The 11,385-nt window shown below is 31.5% G+C and overlaps 1 long non-coding RNA gene across 1 annotated transcript; it reads right to left on the minus strand.

Annotated features, from left to right (window-relative positions):
- Positions 1-5,297: 5,297 nt before the first annotated feature.
- On the minus strand, positions 5,298-7,281 carry LOC137488523 (uncharacterized). Its single transcript, XR_011007592.2, has 3 exons — positions 7,184-7,281; positions 6,540-6,587; positions 5,298-5,685 (listed from the first exon to the last, which is right to left on the minus strand). It is a non-coding gene; the product is annotated as an uncharacterized lncRNA (long non-coding RNA).
- Positions 7,282-11,385: the final 4,104 nt, after the last annotated feature.

An 11,385-nucleotide genomic window follows, 5' to 3' on the forward strand; every position in this document is an offset into this window, starting at 1 on the left:
GTAACTTATCGTTTAAACACACATTTCTAAATAAAGACTTTGTGGTATAATATTAAAGTGAGCACTTTGACAAAATTGTAGAAAATATTTTTGTTGTATCAAAAAATGTGGTTATGATCCAACAAGCTAATGCAGCAAAGATTAGTGCTTAATATGTGGTTGAACCTCATAAAAGTATTTAAACCTCATAATTTAATAGAAACTGAGGAGAATAACTGCAAAAGCTCCTCAGAAAACCTTTTTGGAAAAAAGGACCACCCCTTCAACAGGCATTTTTTTCTTCGATAGTCTACAGAACAAACCATCGTTATACAATAACTTGCCTTTTAACCCTAACCTGCCTAGTTAACTTAATTAACCAAGTTAAGTTGTTAAATGTCACTTTAAGGTGTATAGAAGTTTCTTGAAAATATCTATTAAAATATTATTTACTGTCATCATGGCAAAGAAGAAAGAAATCAGTTATTAGAAATGAGTTATTAAAGCTATAATGTTTAGAAATGTGATGAAAAAAAATCGTCTTTCTCTTAAACAGAAACTGGGGAAAAAATAAACAGGGGGGTAAAAACAGAAGTTTACATACACTCTAAAAAAGGAACAAAACCTTTTTAAAAAAATGTCTGATGGTAAATCATACTAAACGTTTGCTATGTTAGGTCCGTTAGGAGTACCTAAATGATTTACATTTGCTAAATGCCAGAATAATGAGAGAATTTTGTATGTTTAAGGTTTTCCTTAAATACTGTTCTACAGTTGTGCCTCCAATTAACTCAAATGTTGTCAATTAGCCAATCAGAAACTTCCAAAACCTTGACACCATCATCTGAGCTTTTTCAGAGGCATAATAATGTTATTGTACGTAAAGTTGACATTCAAGAAAAGTTATAACAATTTCTAAAAAAATATCTCTCTTATTATTCTGCTATTAAGCAACAGAAAATAATTTGATAATCCTAACTTACCTAAAAGAGAAAAAGTATATGTGTGTGTGTGTGTGTGTGTATAATATATATGTATTTTATTTATATTTATATATATATATAATTAGTATAGGGACTAAGCCAAAAAGAAAATGAATGAATGAATGAATGAATGAATTAATTGATTAATTAATTAATGTATTTTAGGTATTAATAAGTTTAAAACAATTAAAACACAATGAATCTGTACCTTCACACATTTCATTAAACATTTATGGAATTTGTCATTTATATTGTAAAATATAGTACAGTGTATATGCAAGTTTGCAGAGTTACATTTATAAATGCAATTTTATTTGATGTAAAAATATAATTATGAATATAGTTTTAATCTGAAATGTTTGAATTTGTAATAAATATATATATAAAAATATATAAATATAAAAACATTTATTAATATTACCCATACAACTACTTCTATTATAGTACTAATAAGTTGGACTCTGTTTAATGTTAATTGGTTAGTTAATTAAAATTTTAACAACACAAAAAAGCAGAACCACCAATATAATTTTTAAATGTGTCATCAATAGTGGAACTGTTACTGAAAAAGGTTTTTTTTTTTTTATCAACCAGGACTTTAACAGAACACTTGTGCAACAACAATCCTTTTGCTGCCATACTAATGTTTGTTACTTCAAGAAATTAATTTATTGATAGTTACCAATTACATCATTAAAATTGAATTTATGTGTCTGAATAGTAGCTCAGTTACTCAATAAGTTATTAAAATACTTGACTCAACACAACTTAAAATTCAACGCATTTATTCACTACATATATATCTCAATGCCACATAGACAATAGAAATCAAACTCGACGGCAACTTAAACTAAACTTTTCAAAGCAGTGACACAATATTTCATATATACCATATATTGACATACTTATCTGACTTATTGCATTGTTTCTCACGTGTTTTCAATCTAAGAGATCAATGAATTACTCTTAATTGATTCATACAGAAGTTTTGATTTTATGTACAGTATTTAAACAAGTCCACAAAAAAAAAAAATGTTGCAAACAATTTATATGGGTTGAATTTAAACAAACAAATAAAATTGTGTAATTTTCAAACTCATTTATTTGTTTGAATTTACCCCAAATACATTGTTTACAACCACTTAACTTACAAAATTGTGTAAATCCAAGGAATCATTTTGGAATATTTTTTTTCAGTGTACATTATACGTAATTCTAATTACATGACTTGAAAATGAAAAGCAATCTCTTACTTTATATTTTCTACCAAAAAGTAATCTAATTAACTGTTAACCTAATCATCCAACACTGCCAGACACAATAGAAAAATGTACAATGTTTCACATACATCTCCGTGCAAAATGCATTCGTGTGTGTGCGTGCGTGCGTGCATGCGTGTGTGTGTGTGTGTTCAACCAACAAAGAAAGACACACATAAGGTTGGAGACGGAGGGTGGGTGTGATGATAGAATTTTCCTCTTTGGGCGAACTATCCCTTTAATAATTGATTTTGTTTATCCATCTGTAAAGAGGATTTCCAGTTGTTAGCATAATGACATTTATAAAACCCTCTGTAACTTTTTAGACGTGACATTGATGACAGAGGCATTTGTTTAACCTTTATTAAACAAGCCAGATCATTCAAGACTGAATTTTGAGTTAAAGTGAAGGGCTTGTAAGGAAAAAAAAATCTGCTGGATGTTATAACAGACACAGTTTATCATTTCAATGTATGGCTTGTAATTTCCTGTGTAGGTCTTATCAGGGCTGCTAATCTCTTTTTTTTCTATTTTAGTTTAGGGTGTGAGAGGGAATGACACCATCTAGTGTACACAAAAAACTAAGCATCCAAATTTAAATCCACATTTTTTTTCAACATATAGCTCCTAACTACGGAGTATTTTTAATTGTGGGTCCACTTTACTTAGTATTTTAAAGTTTAATGTATTGGGATTTATTTAATTTACTTTATTACTATTTACTTTAATACTTACTTAATTACTTATAATAAGCATCACTTTCCACAGCTGTGCGGCTAGATGTTCTCCAAATGAATTTCGACTAATTACGACATGGAGAATGTACAGTCAGAATTATTAGCCACCTGAATTATTAGCCCTCTTGTTTATTTTTTCACCAATTTCTGTTTAATGGAGAGAAGATTGTCACCACATTTCTAAACATAATAGTTTTAATAACTCATCTCTAATAACTGATTTATTTATCTTTGTCATGATGACAGTAAATATTTGACTAGATACTTTTCAAAACACTTCTATACAGCTTAAAGTTACATTTAAAGGCTTAACTAGGTTAATTAGGTTAACTAGGCAGGATAGTGTAATTAGGCAATCTATTGTATAACAATGGTTTGTTCTGTAGACTATTGAAAAAATATATAGCTTAAAAGGGCTAATAATTTTGACCTTAAAATGTTTTTTTTAAACTAAGAACTGCATTTATTCTAGCTAAAATAAAATAAATAAGACTTTCTTCAGAAGAAAAACTATTATCAGACATACAGCGAAAATGTCCTTGCTCTCTTAAACATCCCTTGGGAAATATTTAAAAAAGAAAAAAAATCTAAGGGGAGGGGCTAATAATTCAGACTTCAACTGTATATTAAGTCTAGATGAATAGTTAATTAAAACAAATAAAAAAAAATCATTTTCCTCATTGGTTGGCATCAAATATTCCACAAAGAAACTTTACCTTTTGGAAACTTTCCAACAGTTTAGATTTCATTCATTCATTCATTTTCATTTTGGCTTAGTCTCTTTATTAATCAGGGCTCGACACAACGGAATGAACCAACCCAATTCAATTCACCTACTGTATAGCGCATGTCTTTGGACGGCAGGGAAAACCGGAGCACTCGGAGGAAACCCACACGAACACAGGAAGAACATACAAACTCCACACAGAAATGCCAACTGACCCAGCCGGGGCTAGAACCATTGACCTTTTTGCTGTGAGGTGATCATATACCCACTGCGCCACCGTGACGCCTCAGTTTATATTTTTAGATTATTGATAATAATTGAATTATTTTTAGATTATCACAATATTCTTCACAAAAAACAATTGTTCTAGTATGGCTTCATTGGAAAGTCATTTTTGTATTTTTTCTAATAGCTTTATTATTTATATATTTATATATACTCCACAGATTATTTATGGCCCATAGCCAGCCTGGTTAAAGGAGTGGTTCTTTTTTCACAAAGACCTTTTTGCAGTTATTCGCCTCAGTTTCTAATTATTTTAATACTGCATTTAAGTGAAATTTTAAGCAGTATTTTATTTATTTATTTATTTATTTATTTATTGCTGGATTAGCTAGTTGGATGGTAATCATGCTCACACTTTTTGATGTACCAAAAATATTTCCTAAATATTTAGAATAAAATAATATGAAATATTTTTAAAAAACAAATTTATTACATCTTATATAATTAGAAATAAACAGGAATCTGGTAAAGTTTTAAATGAAAAACTGTGACCTATTGTCATTTATTTGGCAAATAACAAACTGGCCAGCACATTCAACTTTCCTCAGACAGAATTTGGCCATAATAAAATTAATTAAAACAAAAAAATAATAATACTACTAATAAAAATGATGTAGAGTTTCACATTTTTTTGCCTCTTTTCTAAAAAAAAATGTACATTTAAAATATTTGTGGATAAAAGCAAAATACATTCAAAATAATTTAATGTAGGCCGCTTCACAACTTTTTATTGGTCATTTTTTGTTTCATAAGCTCCAAGATTTATTATAAAAGATTCTGGTAAAATGTTTTCTCTATTTAAAAACAATGCGGTAACGAAAGATGACTTCTTTTACGTCAGATTATAAGATTAAAAATTTGGTACACTGTAAAAAATGTTACTTAGATCTAACTTATAAAAAGTAAGGCAAGTGGTTGCATCGGACGTTTTAGGTTGATTCAACTTCCAGCCTTTTTTAAGTATTTTGAACACTAAAACATTGCTTAAAACAAATGCAATAAAATTAAGTTGAGCCAAATAATATTTCTAAAATTACTCAAATCAGATAAACTTACTTTTTTTGTTAAACTTAACTTACTTATACATTGCTATATGTTGACTGTACTCATTTTAATTAAGTATTATGAACTTAATGATCTAAATAAAATTAACCATGCATATGTCATTTAAAACGAATTTAATTGACTTCTGGCTGTAACCTCAGAAAATAAATCTTCGTTTCTATATTGTAAGCACAATATACACTAGTAAACACAGATAAACAGACTTTCCTGTCAATAACAATTAAATAAGAATGGGAAGATGGATTAAAGACCATAACATGTATTCAATATCAATCAATGTTCCTTTTAATAGTGACTACAAAATAGGCCATTAATGTGGCTACACATACACAATACATAAATAAAAACATTAATAATACCAGATCCTATTGAGAAATCATCCAAGGCAACTCAGTGAGGAGATTTGCATATTTTGATGAAGATTTTGGATGCATAATGTCCAGTCCCACAAAGAGTCTCTAATACATCTTAAATGTATACAGTTTTGATGGATACTTGAAGTCGAGGACATTGGTAAGTCCAAACAGGAGCCATCATGCATTTGACAGGTTTGGCAAACCTCTGACAGTCCTATGATAATCCAAACTGTGTTGGGCTGATGGCAAATTTTTCCCGTGGGCAGCCGCATGCACCTCTGATTCCTCACAACTCTATTGGTAGAGACAAAAAGAAACAGGAGTTCAGGTGGTTGATACCAAACAACATTAAATAGCTAAATACTAAATAGAAAATAACTACAAGTGAAGTTACAAAAGTCCAGTGAGAATGATGCATGGATGAAACACCTTAGTTTATCAGTTAAAAATTACCTTAGTTAAAATTACCTAACTTTTATTTAAAAAATAAAAAAGGTTATAGAGGTTGTGTAATTACATTATTCCAGGTGTTTTTAGTTATCAAATTTTAAAGAAAACTGTGATTTTACTCAGTGTAACAGTGCATGTCATTGTGGTTTCCTGTCAATCACAGAATTGTTAAAATTTAGGTATTACATTTTTTTGTTTATTTTGGCAACTTATAAAGCATAAGAATGTGTATTTAATTTAGATATTAAAACTGTTTGAAAACGGCTATAAGAAAATTATAGAATACAAATTCTATAATTTAATTGTCATCTTCATTTTGCACCAAACTTTGCACGTCATAATACAAATTTTATTAAATAAATAAATAAATACATTGCCATTTTACACATTACATTAAGGTTTACATTAAATTTTTGCTAAAGCTACATTTAATTGACTTTTTCTTCAAATTTAATGTCACTGGCAAATTACAGTTCAGTGATTCAGTGTTATCAGTTAGCTTTATTGAAAGACTGACAGATAATAAGAAACTGCATTAGGATATTTTTATACTGTTTTTACTGTTGCACACATAAAAAAAATCTTCAGATATCAAATGTAAGTTAATTCTATGGAGCCCACTATTGTTTGCAATTTTACCAATGTTTTACTTACCTGCAAATAATTATAGCTGTAATTGTATCTAATGTTTTCCTTACCTGGATGTGAAGTTTGAAGATCCACAGGTAACAAAATCACTTTGGTATCTAAAGACCAAGAACATGCATTTTAGAATGAGGTGCATACAATTTAAATGGTTCTGTAAACATCAGTAGTAAATGTAATTTAAGTAAAATAAATTGTAAATCTGTAATTTATTCACTATGCAGCATTAAAAAACTTATGGACTAAATCTCTAAAACACAAACTTTAAGTTATACTTTCTCTTACGTTAAACACAAACTACTTAACTGTTGCATACGTTTCTGAATTTAATATCCATCCTTAATGTGCTGTTATAACTTAGGTGAGCTAACTTTAGCTAAGTTAGCGCTAACAAACTGAACCCCCACACCCCGACCGCCCACCAGTGACCTTGTTAATCGGTTCTGCAACGTTAGTTTTACCTACTAAGTGTTTTAAAACTACTTTCACTATTTTTCTCAATAATATCACTTTTAATCGTTAGTATAAACTAGCGTTGGTTAGCGTTAGCCAACTTAGCTTTCCATGTGAGAGCAGTCTAACTGTTAACATACCTGAGGCTACAGTACAATTTACAAAGCTAAAACCTCACCTGCCTAGCGAAGACAGCAGTTTTGCATGACTTTACAATTATCATTCGGCTAAATTTGCAACTTACCGTGTTAATCAGATCCGCTGCTGGGAGCAGTTAATGTCGACCATTGCAGAAGCTGCGTCTGCCTGCTAAATCCCGGGCAATGAAAAAGGAGTCACGCCAAACTATTAAAATCACGTTTTATGAACACTTGCCCACATCGACAGCTGCTCTAATAAATTGTCTGTGTCAACTCACTTTTATAACATTTATTCTACACAATAACCACGTACAAAAATCTACTCAAATAAATTGCATTAGTTTTATTTAAAATATACAGTTATATAAAAACTGATATATTTTAAGTAAAGAGGAAGCAAATTTTATTTTTTTGGTATAAAACAAATAAAATTAACTAGATTGCAATTATTTAAAGTAGATAGAACCAACTTTGTGAGTGTAGCACTTTTTACAGTGTAGCATTGGCCAAAACTGGTTTGCTGAAGTCACGCCAAAGGGACAGCCAACAAAAGATCCCACCTTGACCTTAAAACCTTTTTCTATGGGTTATTTCTCACTTTATATGATGGCATAGAAGTCAAAATAGGACACATGAGCTCATGTATAGGACAAATTCTGGACTTTTGGCAGTGAAACCCCCCTGGCTTAGGGGCCTGATCTTTAACCTACAAACAATCTTTTAATTAGCTCATGCTGATAATAGATGCTATACATCTACACAGTCTGACTGCTTTATCCATTCATAAGTTATATGAATTTAAATTAATTCTTATAATCTGAATATATTTATTCTAAAGAATGTGTACTGTATGTTGTCCAAGAGCCTAGTTCTTTCTGGAGTACTGTAAAAAGGAAATAGTTTCAGAATGCTTTGGTCACCTGACATTTTACAACAGACATTTAGTGATTGGCTGAAAACCTATTAGCAGAAAAAGGCTGATTTTCAATCATTTACCCTCTGGAGGTTCTGCGTCAGCTGAGCAGCCGCCATTAAGATGAATGAGAACACCAACAGACAGATTTCTCCAAGGTTTTAGAAACCTTCCTGCTCCAAAATGTACTCTAATTTCCCTCTTCCTGGCTTTACAGAGAGCACCATTAGCCACTGGTTATGTTGTATGAGAAGTCATTACAAGGCTTCCATTATTATTAGTCACTGAGACTAATTGAATGTCCATGTAAAAATGAACATCATACAGCTCTTACTGTCTAACGACCCTCCTGAGCTCCGACGTCCAGCACTTTGCAGAAGAATCAGGACGCAGCCAGAATTAGATCGGCGGCCCCCTTGGGTAACACACTGTGAGAAAGAACCCGCTGTCCTCTACTGCCTGACGTGGCCTGTCTCAGTGTCCTCTCAAAGACCTGAGTGCCAGCCATGATCAGAATATAAAGAGGTATTAGCACAGTGACTTTGTAGCGGTATGCTAAAATTCAGACTCATTGCCAGGGGTGTGTGTGTTTGCGTGTGTGTGTGTCTGCATTGGTTTGAGAGTGTGGGTGGTTAAGTGGTTGGTGCAATAGCTTGTTTTCAGCTGTTTGTTAGTCAATTATGTGGTTTAACAGATTCGATTGATGTTTGATGGCTCATTCCATCAGAGAGGAATAGAGAGAGTGAAGGTTTTAGAAAATGTCAATTATTGTGAAGTCACTGCTGATTTAGTTACCTTAACTGTAAGGAGGTAGTAAAGCTGATGATGAAAATGATTCTGGTTACAAATTGGAGCCAGTGGTGTGAGATCAGGAAGGGTATGACTTGAGTTTTTTTTGGCTGACTGGAAACCAAATGTGCTGCCACACTCTGGGTCATCTGCAGGCTTTGGGTACATAAATGTCCACACAAAGCAGTCGCAGATTTCATTCAGTTAAAATAAATTCTATTACAATTGCTCTGGTAAATTGATTCAGTTAAATAAATATAAATACTGCTGTCTGAACCTTGCTATGCACAAGACAAGCAGAAAATATAGGCCTCTGTTTACTTTCAGACAAGCCTTTGTGTGGTTCTACTGACATGAACTCAACATTACCCCCAGGTCAAATCTTTCTAATTTTATTTTTAAGTGTTTATTGATAATGTTAGGTGTTTATTAATTTATCAAAAGTACTATTTGCAATATTAATAGAGTCTATTAAATATTCATACGTTTCTAAGAAATTAAATGTAATGTCTTTTTTTTTGCATAAAACATAAAACAAAAACAGCACAATTGTATATATATATATATATATATATATATATATATATATATATATATATATATATATATATATATATATATATATTTTTTTTTTTTTTTTTTAATGAAGCAGGACATTTGCCTCACAGTGACGTCACTAGCTCCATTGAGTGCATTGTGTCTGACATTGCAAGTGCAACACTAGCTTGCATAATCAGGGCTGCATCCAGATACTGCTGGATAAATTTACATTTGAGAAAACTGAATATTGGCATGAAAAGAATAAGATTTATCGAATAAACATAACGATGTATGTTTCTGGATTCTCCAAGAGATAAACGATTTGACAGCAAAACAAATAGATTGATATTTCTAATTATGAAATGACGTAACCATAATCCAAATGATTTTGCAACCGTCTGTCGCCATCTGCTGGAGAAATATATAGTTACAGTGAATATTAAGAATTTATTTAGCCTTAAGAATATTTTTTATCCTGACCATTACGTTTGCCTGTTTTCTCGTTTGCTTTGCCTGTCATCCACACCCCTGTAAAGCGAACGTCAGTTTTACGAGTGAGTTGCTTAACCAATCATATTGAGTATACCAAACAGACTACTCACATCAGACGCTTGGTTGTGCGGCCTACTATGAAAGACAATTACCCCACAGATTGAATTAACAAATAATGCTAGATGAATTGTTTTTTTTTATCATAAAAATAAAACAAACACGTTTGAAAGCATTTTATCATTCGTCGGCGATGAATTGGGGCTTTGTGATAAAAACGGTTGCGAGTTGTGAAGCTAGTGGACAACCCTAACTTACCTGTCCTGCACTGTAAGTAAAGACCTTTCCCAAGTTAGTCCACACCACGAAAACACCTATTAAGTACCAAAACGTTATTCGCAAACCCTTAGATAGCATGTAGGCCTACCATATGAATGAATCACGGCGTGAATCAAACTAGCATAGCATGTATTAGAATAGCTTAGAGTCTTGGGCAGTTGTAGAACGCTATTTAGTTTTTTTTTTAATGTATTTATTTTTGGGTTTGTCATTGAAATGTTACAGTGAGTATATTTAGAGCTTTACATGTACTGCCCTCTTCAGCTTTGACTGCATCATATATTATTTGTTGCAGGCTTGACTCAACTATCCCAGAGATAACTTCAATCAATCAGCAATAAAATATCTACAACTAAATCAACTGCATCAAACATTTGACAGGTAACATGTTTCCGTATATGATTAAGTTTAACGTCTAGTGTTTCTTACAGATTTCTTATATTATTCAATTATTGATGCTGTGTTTGCGCTGTTTGTACATTTGCACATGTAAAAAAAAAACATTTTCTGAAATAACATAATTTTATCTTTTTTGAAGTAAAGTAATAACCATGAAATGTTGCTGAAATTTAGAAGATTGGTCTCATGAAATGCATTCTAAAAATAGTGTTCTCCAGTTTCCTTCTCTCTCTCTCTCTCTCTCTCTCTCTGTCTATATATATATATATATATATATATATATATATATATATATATATATATATATATATATATATATTTTTTTTTTTTTTTTTTTTTAATGAAGCAGGACATTTGCCTCACAGTGACGTCACTAGCTCCATTGAGTGCATTGTGTCTGACATTGCAAGTGCAACACTAGCTTGCATAATCAGGGCTGCATCCAGATACTGCTGGATAAATTTACATTTGAGAAAACTGAATATTGGCATGAAAAGAATAAGATTTATCGAATAAACATAACGATGTATGTTTCTGGATTCTCCAAGAGATAAACGATTTGACAGCAAAACAAATAGATTGATATTTCTAATTATGAAATGACGTAACCATAATCCAAATGATTTTGCAACCGTCTGTCGCCATCTGCTGGAGAAATATATAGTTACAGTGAATATTAAGAATTTATTTAGCCTTAAGAATATTTTTTATCCTGACCATTACGTTTGCCTGTTTTCTCGTTTGCTTTGCCTGTCATCCACACACCTGTAAAGCGAACGTCAGTTTTACGAGTGAGTTGCTTAACCAATCATATTGAGTATACCAAACAGACTACTC

This window comes from Danio rerio, chromosome 19 (genome assembly GCF_049306965.1).
Source record: "Danio rerio strain Tuebingen ecotype United States chromosome 19, GRCz12tu, whole genome shotgun sequence".
NCBI classification, from domain to species: domain Eukaryota; kingdom Metazoa; phylum Chordata; class Actinopteri; order Cypriniformes; family Danionidae; genus Danio; species Danio rerio.